The sequence below is a fragment of the Rattus norvegicus genome, chromosome 5 (assembly GCF_036323735.1).
Source record: "Rattus norvegicus strain BN/NHsdMcwi chromosome 5, GRCr8, whole genome shotgun sequence".
Classification (NCBI taxonomy): Eukaryota; Metazoa; Chordata; class Mammalia; order Rodentia; family Muridae; genus Rattus; species Rattus norvegicus.
The window spans coordinates 52036263-52054247 of NC_086023.1; the positions used below are offsets into that span (position 1 = coordinate 52036263).

General features: G+C 46.9%; 1 protein-coding gene across 14 annotated transcripts in view; it reads right to left on the reverse strand.

The window, feature by feature from the left end:
• Positions 1-17985, reverse strand: part of Ankrd6 (ankyrin repeat domain 6) — a 140399-nt gene that overhangs the window by 37038 nt on the left and 85376 nt on the right. The window lies entirely within an intron of this gene.

The window sequence follows — 17985 nt, forward strand, 5'->3', positions numbered from 1 at the left end:
GCTGTCAGGTCCACCCCTGACAAAGGAAGAATGTAAGAAGCAGAAATGGGCTTTATTTTCAGAACTTTCTGTCATGAAGACCAAGAACAGCCGGGCCTTTTAGAGAAGAGATTCTCCTACCCAGTGCCCAGCACACCCCTGGCCTGACTTATGGAAAAATAGAAAGAAAAAAAAGCCCAGCTCCCTAGAGGTAGGTTTTTACACAACCTAGGTCAAGATGAAACTACTGCTATTTCTACGCCCCTAGGACTGGTGGGGGAGGGACCGTAAGCAGGAGAAAAGACTGTACGGTACAAATGCTATGAAGAAGTGTTGGTGCACCGGTACCCTAGATTCTATCCTCAGACAAGCCTGACTCAGCCTAGACCATCGGGCTCCACAGAGAGCAACGAAGAGCAAAAAGACAGCGGCAGTAGATGCTTGCTATGCTGAAGACACTGCTAAGAGCCTCACGCTAGCTCATTCCGACCTCCAACTCTGTAAGGTGGGCACTATCAAGCCCATTTTACAGATGAGGAAGCAAAGGCATAAAGAGGCTCTCACTTGTTCTAGAAATACAGACTCAGTCCGCAAGCCCTCTAACCCCACCCCCATGTTCTGACTCACCCATACACTGGCCGTGAGTGTGTGTGTGTGTGTGTGTGTGTGTGTGTGTGTGTGTGTGTGTGTGTTGGTGTTATAAACACCATGACCAAAAACAACCTTAAGAGTTTATCTCACATTCATTTCCATGTCAGAGTCTGTCACACTAAGGAAAGGCAGGGCAGGAACCTGGAGGCAGGAACTGAAGCAGAGACCATGGGAGAATACTGCTTACTGGCTTGTTCCTCATGGCTTGCTCAGCCTGCTGTCTTACACACCCTAAGAACACCTACCCTACAGGTGGCACCTCTTTCCACAATCATTAATCAAAAAGATGTCCCACAAACTTGCCTACCTACCAACCTGACACAGCCAGTTGCTGACCCAAGCTTGTGTCAAGTTGTCCAAAAACGAAATAGCACAGGGGGCTTGTGTCTGGCTTTTGGGATGCTCTTGGGTTCTTGAATGTTGTGCCCAGACACTGACCCCTTGGAGCTCTTAGACATTACCTGGTTTTCCCAGCTCTGAAAGCAATGGACAGAGATTTTCTCTTTCTCTACACCACTAACATCTTCTGGGGAGCTTAGTTGTGATGTCTGATTGGCCTCCTCCTGCACAGGTTTCCGATCAATGGTAGGGCCCACCTACCAGTCCTCATACAACCTTCTCAGGTGACTGATCTGTGACAGGTGGGGACACTGGAAGAGATGAGGGGCTGGGATAAGTTTCCAAAGAGCGTCCCTGTGGCTAAGCCTGGTCTGCCCAGGAGAGAGGGATTCCTTTGGCTGCTCTTTCCTTGGTGCCTTCCTCATTGCCAACAGAATATAACACTGCACCAGAACATTCCTTCTCCACGCTCTGGTGGTTATAACTACAAGCTACATAAAACCATGCAGCTCCTTGTAACAACGGTACCTCTAATGACAGCAGTCCTTCTCCCGCAGCACCAGGGTCTCCTGGAGGACTAGCTGCAACACAGCTCTGTTTCGTGCCAGAGTTCTCAATCTGGCATCTGGATAGATCGAATAATCTGCATTTCTAACAACCCCGAGGTGGATGCTGAGAGCATGGACCGTCAGAGTGCGAGCCCTACCACGCTTTAGATTTACCTGTTATCTCTTCATTTGTTTTTGTTTGTTTTATTTTTTTGGGACAGGGGTTTTCTGTGTACACCAGGCTGCTCTTGAATTCATAGGGATCCACCTGCCTCTGCCTCCTGAGTGCTGGGGCTAAAGGCATGTGTCACCACTGCCCAGCTCCTAAAAATCTTTTGCAAAGATGCATTTTCTTTTATTTTCATGTGTCTGAGCGTTTTGGCTGCATGTATGTAGGTGCCTGGTGCCTGTGGAGTCCAAAAGAAGGTGCTGTCTCTCCTGAACTGGAGTGACTGGTGGTTGTGAATGGTGCAAACCAAACCATGGACCTCTGCAAGAGCATCAAGTGCTTTTAAACACTGGGCCATCTTTCGGTCCCCAAGTTACCTATAATCTTTTTTTTCTTTTTAAAGATTGATTGATTGACTGATTGGTTGGTTGGTTGGTTTATTATAAGGTACACTGTAGCTGTCTTCAGACACACCAGAAGAAGGCATCAGATTCCCATTCCAGATGGTTGTGAGCCACCATGTGATTGCTGGGAATTGAACTCAGGACCTCTGGAAGAGCAGTCAGTGCCCTTAACCACTGACCCATAATTGGGTCATAATTGTTTAATAAGTTCAAAACAATAACTACCAAAGTGTTAAAATTGTTTAATAAGTTCAAATTCTCCCTGCATTCCTGGAACAACCCTGTTTGTCTCCCTCTCCCAGTGGAAAGTACGTAAGATTAAGAATGTCAGAGGTGCTGAGTAGGAGTAAGAACGTCTTATGCTGCCCATGGGAGCCAGAAGAAGGCATCAGACCCTGCAACTGGAGTTCAGGGTTGTGAGTTGCCATGGGAGTTCTGGGAACTGAACCCGGGTCCTCTGGAAGAATAACTGCTGGGCCATATCTCCAGCCTCTAAACACATTTTTCTGCATCTGCTGATGTGATCATGTAGTCCTTTACTAGGATCCTCTGGAAACTGGTTCCAGGACCTCCAAGGGTATTAAATGCTGCAGATACTTAAGTCTCATCCAAACCTGGCATGGGATAGGCATACAAGCGCCACACCCCTCTGGTATACTGCAAACTGCCTCTCTCTAGACTATTTATAAAACCAACGATAAAAAATGCAGATGCTATGTAAATTGTTGATGTGCTATTAATGACGCCAATAGAAAGTCATGTTCAGTACATGTTACAAGTACAATTTCTTTTGTTGTTGTTGCTACTGTATTTTGAGACAGTGTCTAACTATGTTAACACTGGCTGGTCTGGAACTTACTATGTAAACCAGGCTGGTCTAGCACTTACAGAGATCTGCCTGCTTCCGCCTCCTAAGTACTGGAATTAAAGGCTTGCGTCACCATAGCCAGCTTTATTCTTTTTAGTATTTCTCATTCTCTCTACTAAACTTTATAAAAATAAATGAAGAGAGTACAAGGCTTAAAGTCCCATCTACAGACGAGGATAATTTACATCTCAAAGAGTGTTTCCAGCTTCGGTAGGCTGGATCCACAGATGTGGGGCAATTATACAGTTTAGTCAGTTACAAACCAAATGTCTGGGTCTACCCCAGAATCCAGATGCTGATGCTCTCTAGCCCTCAGTGCAATAGTGTCTGCAGACGGGGTCTTTGGGAGGTAACATCAGATGAAAACTTCAGGTAGGGCTTTGTATATAGGTATCAGCAGCCTTTGAAGAATGGACACTTCCCACTCTGCTCTGAGCTTGTGAGGACAGAGAGAAGGTGGCCATCTACAAACCAGAAAGAGTCCTGCCAGGAACCAAATCCATCGTTACCTTGATCTTCCCCTCACCCTCAATGGTGAGAAACAACTGTCTTTTGTTTAACAGTACATACTTGGCCTGGACTACAACACCCAGGGATCTGTAGTACATACTTCAAGGACTTGCAAGATTGAAGGAAACTTCTCTTGATCGCTGTATGGGATTCTTTTTTCATATTGCTGCATTCAATAGGAACAGGGGCTTTAAACAAACCAGGCTTAGGCACTACCCATTCGACCACACCCTAAATCACTGCCTTAGAATAGCCTAAGACATACAACAGCTAACAGGCTGCAAGCAATGAGCCTGCTGAGGAAGGAACACGCCAGTCTCTAAACACGCCCCTCAATCTATTTTCTGACTTCGTTGAAAAGAAGGACTCTGAGTACTCATCAGTACCCTCCACCACCTCCACCACCACCTTCAACCACCACCACCACCACCACCACCACCACCACCACCACCACCATCACCAGCCATCACCACCACCTTCAACCACCACCACCACCACCACCACCACCACCACCACCAGCCATCACCACCACCTTCAACCACCACCACCACCACCCCCCCCAACAACCCCCCCACCACCACCATCACCACCACCACCATCACCACCACCACCTTCAACCACCACCACCACCACCATCACCACCACCTTCAACCACCACCACCACCATCACCACCACCACCACCACCACCACCACCACCACCACCACCACCATCACCACCACCCCTTGCTGGTTCTGGCCACAGGCCCCCAGGGCAGCTCAGAGCAGAGGAGGCAGTGTTCCTCCTGGCATGTTTGTTGCCAAGATTGCTGCTTTGGGAATCCTACAGGGCACTCGTGGTTGGCTTGCATTTGTTCAGAAAGATACAAGGATTAGGGGGGAATTTAAAATTCTGATGCTCAAACTGGGCCACAATATGTAACATAACATGTAGCGTGGTTTAGACCCACCGGGTACACATGGCTCAGCAGGTAAGGGGCTCGCCATGCAACCTGGCAACCCGAGCTGGCTCCTGGAAAGGTGGAAGAAAAAGGCAAAATAGGCTGGGGCTGGAGAGATGGCTCAGTGGTTAAGAGCACTGACTGCTCTCCCAGAGGTCCTGAGTTCAAATCCCAGCAACCACATGGTGGCTCACAACCATCTGCAATGGGATCCAATGCCCTCTTCTGGTGTATGTGAAGCCAGCGACTGTGTTCTCACATATATAAAGTAAATAAATCTTTATAAAAAGAAAACAATTGGAGGGAACTGGTAAAGTTACCTTCCGACCTACACATACATGCCAATCACTGCTGACCCCACCCCACCCCCATATATCATGCCTATGCTCACAAGAAACAAACTCCTGTTGCCTGGGAGTTGAGGGCTTAGGACCTACATGGTCTAGGGGAACTGCATGGGTTATCAATTCTTCTCTGGGTTACCAATCACTTAGATGGAGGCTTTCTGTGCAGTCTTCTGAGGCAATAAATACGAACTGCACTGACTAAACACAGTGGAGGGAGATGCATGGCCTCCTCCAGAACACCCAGGCAGTAGCTCATACGTTCACCAGGCCTGTCCAGGGCTGGAATCACAAGGTCACCTCCAGCCCCACTGAGTACCACTTAACTAAGCCCTTCTACCGAGGGTACCCAGCCCAGAAAAGCCTAGGACAGGTCAACCCCTAGACCTGAGGCTTGTTCTCCTCAGTCACAGTACAGAGGTTTATGCCAACCCCTTCATGTCAATTCTTACAGTATACCCTGTTGTGGTAAAAATTTTTAAAAAAGGGGCAGAACCAGTTCCTGCGAGTACCCTGGCGGTCACGCTCTCTCGATAGTTCTGGCTCCGGTGGGCCACTGGAACTAGTGCTGATTTACCTCAGCAGCTCCATGTTGCCCACATATCTACTTTCTGGCCTGCTGTCTGAAAGCCATTCCAACATGGCACCCTGTCAGGCTGTCCCACCCTCACTCACAGCTCTCTTGGCTAGTTTCCGCTATGTCAGGCATGCACATCTCAATTCCGTGGCGGGCCCGGTGCATCTGGTCACCATACATTCTCTTGAACTCACTTAAGTCACCACATGAAAGAACACACCACACAATATCCTCTGATCCAATTGATAAGATATAATTTGCCCATCTAGACAACACAAAATCCTGTACATACCCATCCCTTAAGAATAGTCATAACAACCTGTAATATGTGCAGAGAGTAATCTTAACATCCACGGCCATCTCTCAGCTCCCTCGATCTGGATCCTTCTCTTTCTAAAACTTTTCTCCCACCCATCTTCCCTTCTCATCCAATGACAGGCCTCCTTCTATCCTGTACCTGCCTTCACCTGCATAGTGACATCAACCTACAATAGCCCCCAATCTGAGTGGCCCTCATCCAGTCTGAGAGGTCATCTCCCCTCCCTCCAGAAAGCATCTCCTGAAGGTGTCTACCTAACTTTGCTAGACATACAAGCTCCCGTGACGTCTACATCATCAGGATCCTCAGAACAGTAAGGTAGGGGTTATCATTCCATTGTGGACCACATACCCTTCTGGGCTTTTTCCCCCGGGCAGGCCACATAAGAATTCACAGCATATATTGCACTGCCATAACTGAAGCATCTGCTTCCTATTAAATGGAATGACGGCATTCAGAATATCAGTATGTTGTGACATTTACCAGGCTCCATGGACTGTGTAATCCTATTCTCTTTCTGAACTCTTGGGCATCTCTCAAGGCCAGACCATATCCCAGAGTCTGTTGAATCATACCTGGGCATCATTATTTTTTAAGACTGTCTACACGTTCCTACCTGCAGCCAACCACTGACCCAAAGGAGCCTCTGAGGACAATGAACTGCAGTGGGGACACGGTCATCACTCGGATCATAACTATCTTCAACTGAGCCTTGTCCTCCTCCTGGATCACCCTGTGTAAGCACCGTGCCTGGATTACGACGCTTCATCACCAAAAGGAATCACGGCTACTTCCCACACAGCCAGTGAAGGCTTGGAAGGTTAATAAGCTCGCCCAGCTTACAGAGAAGGCAGTCGTGATCCATTTTCTCCATGCTTAAGAGAAATTGTTAGGGAGCTGGAGAGATGGCTGAGCGGTTAAGAGCACTGACTGCGGGGTTGAGGATTTAGCTCAGTGGTAGAGCGCTTGCCTAGCAAGCGCAAGGCCCTGGGTTCGGTCCCCAGCTCCGGAAAAAAAAAAAAAAAAAAAAAAAAAAAAGGGCTGGAGAGATGGCTCAGTGGTTAAGAACACCCGACTGTTCTTCCAGAGGTCATGAGTTCAATTCCCAGCAACCACATGGTGGCTCACAACCATCTGTAAAGAGATCCAATGCCCTCTTCTGGTGTATCTGAAGACAGCTACAGTGTACTTATATATAATAAATAAAATAAATCTTTAAAAAAAAAAAGAGAGAGAAATTGTGAAAGACTTAAGACAGGTAACAAATTCAAGGAGACGGGAAGTAGAATGGCGGTCAGTAGAGGTGCCCAGAAGGGACAGAAGAGTTAGTCTCCAACACAGACAGTTTTAGTGAGAGAGAAGGGAGAGTTCTGGAGATAGGCTGTGGGGATAGACAACAGGTGGGTGGACTTCGCAGCCCTGGACCATGTTGGGTATAAGGTGAGAACTGCACAGTCAATGCGCCAGAGGTGACACAGACATCCATCCAATCACAAGCCACGGTGTGACTGGTGGGGATACACTGTGAAGACCCTGTGGATAGTGGCCAGTGTTACACCACTAAGCACATTTTCACTTTACTGATAACCTATGTATTTCAAAAGTTTCCACTTATTGTTGGGACTAGTGGGACCATCTCAATGGCTTCACCATTAATACACTATAGTATGATTATTGCTCAGAACTACCGCCATGAATGCGTTCCCCCAGTGATCTCTGATGATCGTCTACAGAAGCCTATGTTTTTCCATTTGAGATTTGTCTTTACATTGTCAATGCCTATTGCAAAGCAGATACCCGAGGGCAGGCACAGGCGAGCAGACAAGCACTTGCTGCCTGGCACAAGACCCTGGGGTAACGCCCGGCACCTCTGCCCCATCAGACATCTCGCTTAGCTTGGCATGCGCGTCCATAGGCTCAGTGCCCTGTGGTCTGGCCAGTGGAATGCACTGCTCCACAGAGCACAGGCCTCTAGGTATGGGAACAGCCGATGTAGACGTCAGCCCTCGTCCAGTGTGGGCTCAGGAAGCAGTTCTGCTTCCCGGTTGGAATAAAAGGCAAAGAAGGGGGAACGAGATGTGGGATCGGCGTCCATTTTTCTCTCAGCCCGCTTCCCTGCTCTCCTACTTCCCGGAGGAAACAGTAAGGACCCAAACCGAGCTGAAGAGAAACAGAGGTCAGAGGTCAGACTAACTATAGGAGCTCCAGAGGAGAATGCAAGGAAGGTAAGATGAGTTCAAATGGAGGGGGAGGAGGAGCCTCCAAAAAGAGAGCCCAGCGTTCTCTCACACAGTGCTGTGGACGGCCATTAGCACAGCATATTGAACAACTGACTCTGGCTGTCAAAATTGCAAGGACACACACATTCTGGCCCGGCAGTATTGCTTGGAGAAACTTACCCCATGTGGAAGTGTGGGGTTGCTGTCTATATGCAGGTGAGGGCAAGCACAAGATTAGGCGAGAGCCTGTGACTGGGCAGTGGAAAAGGAAGGCGGGCTAAGAGTTATAGAGAGTACAGAGGAAGATGGAGGAAGAGAAGGATGATCCAGATCCCTTATGGCTTTAAATAGTGTCATATGAATATCTTATAAGGGTGGATAATTACAGGACAATTTGTCTTATCTAGGTGGGCAGTTGCCATCAATGTCAATTGGCTCTGAGTTCATTCGTTGTGCAGACGTTTTGTGGGATAAGAATTTACTGATAAATTAGAAGCCTCTAGAGTTTTGATTTTACTTGGTTACGGAACGTGAGCAGAATCTGCAGCAAGAGAACCGTGAGATGGGGCAGTTGCTGCACAGGGCTAACCATGGAGGCAGCCAGGGCCAGAGAGCAGCCAGTGTTAGCGTGGGATGGTGCTTTTTTAAAAAATATTTTACGCAATATAGAAGCACATATGCGACATGACCTCAAAACAAAGTTAGTTAGTGCAGCATAATTAGCAAAAGCAGATTAGCATAATCTATGCACCCACCAACCCAGGATTAGATACCCCAACTACGGTTTCACCATATATTACTGAATAAACCAAAAAGGGCAGGGACGCCAGGCATGGCAGTGCACGCCTTTAATCCCAGCACTACAGAGACAGGGACAGGAAGATCTCTGGGACTTCCAGACCAGCCAAGGCTACATACTGAGGACTTGTTTGTCTCAAAAAAGACAAAACAAACAATTTTAAAAAGGGGAGGGGACTAGGGGCTGAAGAGATGTCTCAACAGCAAGAGCACTGTCTGTTGTTCCAGAGGACCTGGGTTCCATTCCCAGCATCCACATGGCAGCTCACAACTGTCTGTAAGTTCACAACTGTAACTCCAGTTCCAGAGAATCGCACAGACATACACGTAGGCAAAACATCAATGCACATAAAAATAAATAAATAAATTTTTATAAGGGGGAGGGGAGTGGGGGAGAAGGGGCATGTATAATACCCTATAATTTGGGTAAAATGGAAAATGTATACAGTTTGCATGTCTGTGCAGGGAATGTCTGAGGGGGGGATTATAAGACATAAGGAACATTGGAAGGGACTGATGAGAGACAGCACAGGACAAGGACGAGCCAGCGTTTATGCCCTCTGCATTAGGTCATTGCCTATTAAAGAGGGAAATAATTCATTTATTTGGTGTGGGGAAGGGGTGATACTGGGGATGGGATTTAGGGTCACATGGATGTAAATGTTCTCCAAATGAGCCCTCCCCAGACCTGTTTTTGCTCTGTATTCATGAAAAGATGATTAATTAATTAATTTACTTATTTGCATATGAGTACTTTACCTGCACATAGATCTTCATGCCAGAAGAGGGCATCAGATCCCATTACAGATGGTTGTGAGCCACCATGTGGTTGCTGGGAATTGAACTCAGGACCTCTGGAAGAGCAGCCAGTGCTTTTTCTTTTTTTTTTTTCCGGAGCTGGGGACCGAACCCAGGGCCTTGCGCTTGCTAGGCAAGCGCTCTACCGCTGAGCTAAATCCCCAACCCCACAGCAGCCAGTGCTTTTAAACCACTGAACCATCTCTCCGACCTGCTTTTACTAAAGTGTCCAGGCTAGCTTTGAACTTAGTCTGTAGTCTAAGCTAGCCCTGAACTTGCCACTTCCCTGCTTCAGCAGTTTGAACAGCTGGGCTTGTGTGCCTACAATTCCAGGTACAGCTTCACACTTCTTTCTAGGGTGCTTTTTAACCAAGCCTGATAACTTAAGTTCAATCGCCGGGAGCCACATGGAGAGAACCATGTTCATTCTCTGAAAGTTGCCCTCTGATCTCTACACACATCTCCACCTACACACATCATGCACATATATGTAAATTATAATAAATGAATGTAAAAGATTCGCCTTAAATACAGTCATGAAGTCTTCAAAGAATGCTATACATACGTAGCTCACGTTCTCAAGGTCTCACTTTTATCTAACTACCAACCTGTAGCCATGTAGTTCCCACTGTCCACCCCCATCCCCACCCCACCCCAGAGACCAGAAGCTTCAAGAAAACGAATACAAGCTAACAGGCTGGCAAACCATGCTCTCACAAATCTTGCAAGTAAGTCCCACCATGAAACGCAAATGCTCAGACTGAACTGGACCAGAGCCCCACCTGGAAAAGGTGCCTTCCTACTAGAGTCGTGGTGCAGGCCTGCAAGTTGGGGTGGTTTGGTTTGCATGCGCTGTGCCTGTGCAGTTACTGCCAGAAACCTACAGAGGTCAGTGTTCTGTTACTATAACAAATGCAGTCTTAGAGGTTAGAGGTTGTCACTGGGTAGTGAAGGTCAGAAAGGTCATCACGGGGGCTGGAGGAATGACTCAGCAGTTAAGAGCACTGACTGCTCTTCCAGAGGTCCTGAGTTTAATTCCCAGCACCACAAGGTGGCTCACAACCATCTATAAAATGGATCTGGTGCCCTCTTCTGGTGTGTCTGAAGACATCGACAGTGTACTCATATACATAAAATTAAAATAAATCTTTAAAAAGAAAAAAAGAAAGAAAGAGAGGTCATCACGGCCACAGAGCCTGAGGGAGCAAGTGAACAAAAGCCAGGAAGGTAAGGGCCCACTACTAGTCTTCTGCTCGCCTGGTGGGATTAACATTACCTCTTCACAGTGCCACAACCAGAGACCAGATTTTTATATCGTGGGTTTCTGGGAAACTTACCCAAACTGTAATAAAGCCCTTTACCCTCGGAGGTGACCCTGCTTTAGGCAAAAAAACAGCCACTTGTTTCTTGCAAAGCACAACCAGACTTTCACCCAGATAAAGCCTCTCAGAGAGCTGACCATAAGCATCCCGAAGGGGAACTCTTACCCTTCCCTGGCTAGTCACCTCTACTCTGACCCCTCTCTGTCTTGCTAGGGTCCTGTGTGCCTATGATCATGGCTTTACTTAGCATTTGCAGATGTGATGTCACCCTGGAGTAGGCTGAGTCCTTAACACGTAAGTGAAGGTACGATTCGCCCTGGTGACACAAATCACAGAGAAAGCCATATGAAGACAGAGGAGGGGAATGGAAGCCAAGGACCACTGACTATCGACAGCAAGAAGAAGCAGGAATAGTTCACCTCCAGGTTCCGACGGCACAACCTGCGATGGCTTGCTCTCACACTCCAGCTGCCAAGTCTAAAGCAGGCATTTCCCTCGTCCAAGTGCCCCGTCAGCGGGAGCCTGCAGTGTTTGTCTCTTTCTGTCATCCCCAGAATCCCTCTGCAGACTAGTTAAGTTAGCATGTCCCTCTAGTGGGGTCGGTATAATTTTAACGGATCTTCACTATGCTCCAGGGGTTTTCTAAGAATTTGCTCAGTCGAGATCTCCTATGTCTGGAAGACACATTCAAGTATGCTCACTGCGGCATACTGAGAAGAAGGGCAGATAATCGGCCTCCGCAGGAGGCAACTAATCAAATGGTTCCGGTCTAACCGCATAATGGCAGATACAGGGCCATCCCACCAAACAGGTAGATCCCCATGGTAAAGCTCTTAGGCAGCCCATAAAGAGTCACTGTGCCAAGTGTGGGCCAACTTACATCTCTAAGCGGTTTAGGCCTGCTTTTACTTGCATGCATATTTTTGGAAATACACACAACTATTTCCTGGTCTTGGGAGCAGGACTCACGGGAAGATTACACAGGGAGGAAAGAGGGAGGGGGTGGGGGAGGAAGGCTGCAAGCTGGCAGCTTATGATACACCAGGCACCATTCTCAATGCTTTCTGTGGACTCTTCCTCCTCTAGCCCCTCCCACCACCACCCTCTAGGCACCATTGTTACAGAGGCGGGTTACAGATACAGGTGCAGTGTACGAACAGGAGGAACACCACGTAAGGGCGAGAGTAAGCCACTCACAGGGGTCACATGGGTGTAACTAGGGGTCCTTCCCAGGCCACCTCAGAGCTGGTGTCTTGTCTCTGTGACTTGACTTTGTATCATTCTCTTATATGGAAGACACAAGCATGCAAGGGAAGAGCTTCCTAAGAAGCTGTCAGGCAGCCCTCCTGAACGCTGCCCCTCCCCCTCAGGCCTACCCTAAGGAACACCCTGGGACAACTCCCTGTGCACAGCCCCCTGGGTTCTATGTCTTCTTTTGTTTTGGTCAAGACTCAATACGAAGCTCAAGGCGATTCTGAATCTGATTTTTCTTTTTTTGAGTTGAAAATAGAATTTTTTTTCCTTATACAATATGTTCTGATCAGTTTCTCCCTCATCTCCTCCCGCTTCCTCCCCATCAACCCACCCCTGTGTTTTTCTTGTAAAACAAACAAAAACGGAATAGGACAGAGAAAAAGAAAAAAGCAAAAAGCACAAGAAGCACATATACACACACAGAGAAACATGCATACACAGAAAGCTTATAAAAAAAAAAAAAAAAAAACCACAGAATCGGAAACCATAATACACAAGCAAGAGACCTGTAAGGTTAAAAAAAAATGCACAAGGTTCATGAGACAAAATCAAACAAACAAACAAATAAAAAAACCCTCCAACAATACCATCGAGGTTTTTTCTTTTTTCAGTTGGCCACCTACTGCTGGCCACGAAGCCTGCCTTTAAGTGTGGTTTGTTCCCAGTCAGACTACATTGGAGAAAACTAACTTTTCTTTTCTGCGGTTGTCAGTTGGAGCTAGCTTCTGGGTGAGAGATGGCATCTAGTCTCCTCTTAGGCCTGAGACCCCATCTGGCTTATCCGTGCAGGCCGTGTGCACGCTGCCACGGTCTCTGTGAGCTCACGTGTGCATCAGCCCTGCTGTGTTTACAGGCCCGAGTCCTTGGTGGCCTCCATGCCTCTGCCTCTTCTTCCACAGAGTTCCCTGAGCCCTGAGGGGAGGGATTTAATGGAGACATCCCACGTAGGACTGACCAGTCCAAGGTCTCATTCTCTGCACATGGTCAGTGGTGTAAACCCCGATCTGCTTGCTATCTTCAGAGTGCTGGGGTACAGCTGTGCATCCTCCCCCCAATATCTGGTTTCTGTTTCTTAGCCATCTAATCCCTGTTCTATTATCCAGGGCCAGTGGCTTTCATTAAATGATAAATGTTAATTTGTGAATGAACCTTTATTTTCTTCTCCATTGAGGTTTCGCCAAGTAAGTTTACCTGGATACATTTAAAGGAAGAGGAAAAACTACAGCATCCCAAGAAGAGCTTCACTTTCACAGAAAGCCAGCCTACCCTACACTTCCTCACTGCCATTAACACTAAGCCTAAGGACCACACTCAGTATCAGGAGCACTGCCGAGGGTTTATCCAGACAACAAAATACCTGTGGATGCTAAGGTAATAAAATGAGGCCTCAGGTGGGGCTACATCTTATGTGAGGTAACTCTGGAGAGAATGCAATCACTTATAAAGCCATTATTAGTCATTTATAAAGCTCGGGCTTTCTCAGAAGAGAATGCCGCCTTTGTGTTTCCTAAGAGGCGTCTCCTATAGCATCCTTAGTACCAGCAAGAAGAAATTCAGGAGGGAGCATGGATGGCTGGCCCACTGAGGGTGGCGAGTGGAGGGACAATGGGAGCCAAATAGGAAACAGAACGGCTATGGGATGGCACACAGGATTGCCACTTACTACAAAAGAGACCCGAAGAAGAGTAACGGGCTCCAGCTGGGGACATGGGCACGTTTGTGCCCATGAAGGCAGCCTCAAGTTCAAGGCCAATTGAGAGTTGGTTTCAGGCCAGTCATGGCTACATTGTAAGAGAGACCTCGTCTCAAAGGAGAGAGAGTTCCATGTGCTCAGGAGGGGACTGAGGAGTCAGTGTTTAATGAGGACACAGCTTCCATTTGGAGACATGAACAAAGGTCTGGAAGTGACTGGTGGCAATCGTCAGGCCACATTGCGAATGTCTATAGGGCCACTGAAACTCACGGCTACATATGGTTAAGATGTGAATCTGTTCTTATGCCACGGTAGGTATTGAAAACTTAAAATCATTTGACCTAATTTTAAAAATTGAGCTGGCCAGTCAATTAATATTACACATTTATTCTAAGAATGGGGAACCAAGCAGGTAGGGAGGGAATTGGCTAGGAGATGTGAAAGTCATTTCTTAAGACATCATGGGATGTGGAAAAGTTCCTCGGCCCTAGGCCTGGTTCTCCTGTCCTGCCAACAAGATCAGCACGCCTCAGACACGGATCAGCCAGACCCAAGGCATGCTCTCCTAAAGCTCTCTCAGACAGAGATGTCAAAGACAGTAAATAAACTGCTCACGAGGGGGGGGGGCAAAATGATGTATTTGAGCATTGAGTTTTTGGCATTCTTCCCATTCTAAATCTAAACACCGCCCTTCTGTAAAGCCTACAGTTTTGCTTACAAAAGGAAAAACCTATAACCTTTAAACCTTGTTGTAAATGACACAGAGCTATGTAGCTTAGAAAGGACACGGGATGTAGCCACCGAGGACAGTCTCCTCTGAGAAGCCCACACCCACACTCAGAGACCTTACCCTTTCCCTGGGATCTTTCTGCTCAGCATGTGCTTAACATCTAGGTTACTCTTTTAGTGAAGCCTGCTGCTTACTGGCTCATCCTGAGAGTCCCTTCTGTATGTTGAAGCCAGAGCCTTGTGTTTGCCTGAGTGAGGTCCAGAGAGGGAAAGGGACGCTCAGCTGAAGTGGAACTGGGATGCCTCTAGCAGGCTCTGGAGAGACGACTTGGTGGTTAAAAATACTGGCTACTCTTACGTTCAATTCCCAGAACCACATAGGAGTCTTCCACCATCTGTAACTCCAGTGCCAGGGGATCTGATACTCACTTGTAGCCTCTGAAGGCACTGCACCCAGGTAAGTGTACAGACACATGTGCAGGCAAAATACCCATTCACATAGAATACAGCTTTTAAATTCCTGTGCCTTTCCTCTTCTTCTTCTTCCTCCTCCCCCTCCTCTTCTTCCTCCCCCTCTTCTTCTTCCTCTTCCTCCTCCTCCTCTTCCTCCTCCTATTCTTCCTCCTCCTCCTATTCTTCCTCTTCTTCCTCCCTCCCCTCCCCCTCCTCTTCTTCCTCCTCCTTTTTCTTCTTCTCTTTCTCCTCCTCCTTCTCCTCTTCTTTTATTTTTTCTTTTAGAGACAGGGTTTCTCTGCATAGACCCTAGCTGCCTGGGAACTTGCTCTGTTGACCAGGCCTGTCTCTGCTTCCAGAGTGCTAGGATTAAAGTTGTGTACAACCACCGCCAGTATGTATAAGTTTAACTTTTGTAAAGATTGTAAAAATGATCCCTGGTTTATGGTGATTTGACTTAGAATTCCTCAACACTGATTAAAAAAGTAATTACACATTCACCAGAAGTCATTTTGAATTTTGATTTTTTTCCCTCCCCCAAGGATAGAAATATGTAGTCTGGGACCCTCTTGGGATGCTGGGCAAGCAACAGTAAGCCACAACTTTGTTTCCCACATGATCAGAAAAATAGCACAGGATATCCCAAGTGTTCAGTCATACTAAGCTGAGATGGTTAATAACGTATTGTAGAAAATGCATTTCACCCTATAACATTTTCAAACTCTGATGGTTTTATGGGGACATGACTGCATTGTAAGTCAAAGATTATCTGTATTTAAAACAATGACCAGGCATGGTGGCTCATACCTGTAATCCCACGTGTTCAAGGCTATCGTAATGAGAGAACATCGCCACAAACAAACAATAGGATAGAGAAAGCGCTGGCGAAGTAGGAAACTGGACCCTCACACATTCTGGTGGGGATGTGAAATTACAAACCCACTTTGAAAGCAGGCATGGCATTTTCTTACAGTGTTAACCATATTTATTATGTGACTCAGCAAATCTCCCTGATATTCACCCAACACAGATACAAACTCTGCCCACACAAACATGTAATAATAGCCCTAAACAAGAAGCAACTGGAAATGTCAATCGACTGACTAGAGGACAGTAGTGACCCTCCTTTATCCACCAGCTCACTCCCTATAATAACCCATTGTCAGGGCCAATCACAATCTGAAATGGGAAATGGGAAATTCAAGAGATAAAGAATTCTGGAGTCTGAAATTGCACACTGCTCTGAGCAGTGCTGTCTCCCTCCACCCCACCAGGGACAATAATCACCCCTTTGTCCAGTGTATCCACGCTCTCCAACCTTCCTACCTGCAGAGACTATCCGTGTATTTCTATGTGTGCTTAACATGCATCGCTATGCAGCCATAAAAAGGAATGAAGTACTCATTCACTGAAACGTGACTCACTCTTGACAACTCTACACTACAGGAAAGAAATCAGGACAGAAGACCAGAAGCCATATGTCTAGTTAGGGTTCCCATTGCTGTGAAAACACTAGGACCAAAAGGCAAGTTAGGAGAAAAGGGTTTATTTGGTTTCTGTGTCACTATTTATCACTGAAGGAAGTCAGGATAGGAACTCAAACAGGGCAGGAACCTGGAGGCAGGAGCTGAGGCAGAGGCCATGGTGGGGTGCTGCTTACTGGCTTGCTCCCATGGCTTACTCAGCCTGCTTTCTTAAAGAACTCAGAACCACCAGACTAGGGATGGCACCACCCACAATGGGCTGAGCCCTCCCACACCAATCACTAATTAAGAAAATGCCTTACAGTCTTACCAACAGCCCATCTTACGGAGGCATTTTCTCAATAAAGCCTCCCTCCTCTGATGACTCTAGCTTGTGTCAAGTTGGCATAAAATTAACCAGGTCACCTATAATTCCATTTCTTTGTAATATCTAAGAAAGGAAAACTCATAAACAAAAGAGGAGACTGATGGTCAGTGAGAGCTGGGGTGGGATTAGGGAGATGGTAAATGGATATGCAGCCTTTCACTGGATGGTGGAAGCTTTCTAAAGTTAGAATGTAGTTTCATTGGTATGCTCAGGCTGCCACAGCAGAAATTTATCTCCCCAAAAGAAGTCCAAGATTAGGGCACAAACATGGATGGGTCCTGGTGAATTCTTTCTCTAGCTTGCTGAGGACAACTTCTCGTTGTGTGCTCAAACGCAGGAGTGACTGAGACGGACGGCTGACCAACCTCTGGCCCAGAAAGTCAGAGACTGGGCCAGCCTTAGACTATCAGGTGTTTCTACATGCAGGGACACCCATCTCATCATACAGACTCATCCAATTTAATTACCCCTCAAATTGGGTCAACTTAGGAATGAGAGGGACAGTTCAATCCTAGCAGTGGCACTGGCTGCACCATAGTGTAAGCAGTTTGATAATTTCTGATTAGATTAATCTTGAGGCATGTAAAATAGACCTCAATAAAGTTGTGGATTAAAAAAAATGATAATGAGTTCTATTTAAAAATAAAATGAAATGGCAGCCTATGTGGCAAATGCTTTGACTAAGTTGTTATTATTATAACAACCCTGAAAGGTTAATATTATTCTTGTATCCCAGATAGGGAAACTGGGGCTTAGAAAGGTCAAGCTAGTCACACAATTCGCAAACACGGCAGAGTCAAATCCGAACCTGGTTGACCTGGTACCTCTGATGGGTACAGGCCTGGCCACAGGAGGTGGCAGTCAAGGGTGCTTATGCCAGGTTCAGGCTACACTTCTAGATCTCTGGGGTCCCGTGGGTAAGATTCTCTCTCTCAAGGCCAGTGTGCAATTCAGAAGGACTGAGGCTGACAGCTGACTGACACCTGGCCCAGAATGTCAGATATTAACAGACAATGCCACGTGAAAAAATGAAACCGTATCTCCATCTGTGTGGCTCTCCCTGGAGTGGAAGGCAGGAGAGCTTTGGACCAGGGCACCAAGGATGTAAGGTTTCATCTGGGCAAAAATGTCTTCAGGATGAGAAGAGAATATTCTCCAGGGGGCTTCAGGGTATTCACAGCAGCCCTAGAAGCTGGATACCTTTGCATCAGCATTACTCCA